The following is a 279-nucleotide window of genomic DNA, read 5'->3' on the forward strand; positions in this document are numbered from 1 at the left end:
TTAATTATCAAACAAAAATTAAATTTCTATTATTTTAAGGAATAAAATTAATTTATCTTAATAATTAAAATATTTTATATAAAAAATATATTATATGAATAAAATAATAAATAATAATATATCTATTATTATATAAATAAATTATTAAAAAAATAATTATTATAACTATAAATCACTATTTTTAATTAAAATAATTGATGATTATATTATGATAAATAAATTTTATTATAATTAAAATAATTATTATTAAATATATTAAAAGGTAAATAATTTTTTTTT

Source organism: Vespula pensylvanica, unplaced genomic scaffold, assembly GCF_014466175.1.
Source record: "Vespula pensylvanica isolate Volc-1 unplaced genomic scaffold, ASM1446617v1 scaffold0001, whole genome shotgun sequence".
Lineage (NCBI taxonomy): Eukaryota > Metazoa > Arthropoda > Insecta > Hymenoptera > Vespidae > Vespula > Vespula pensylvanica.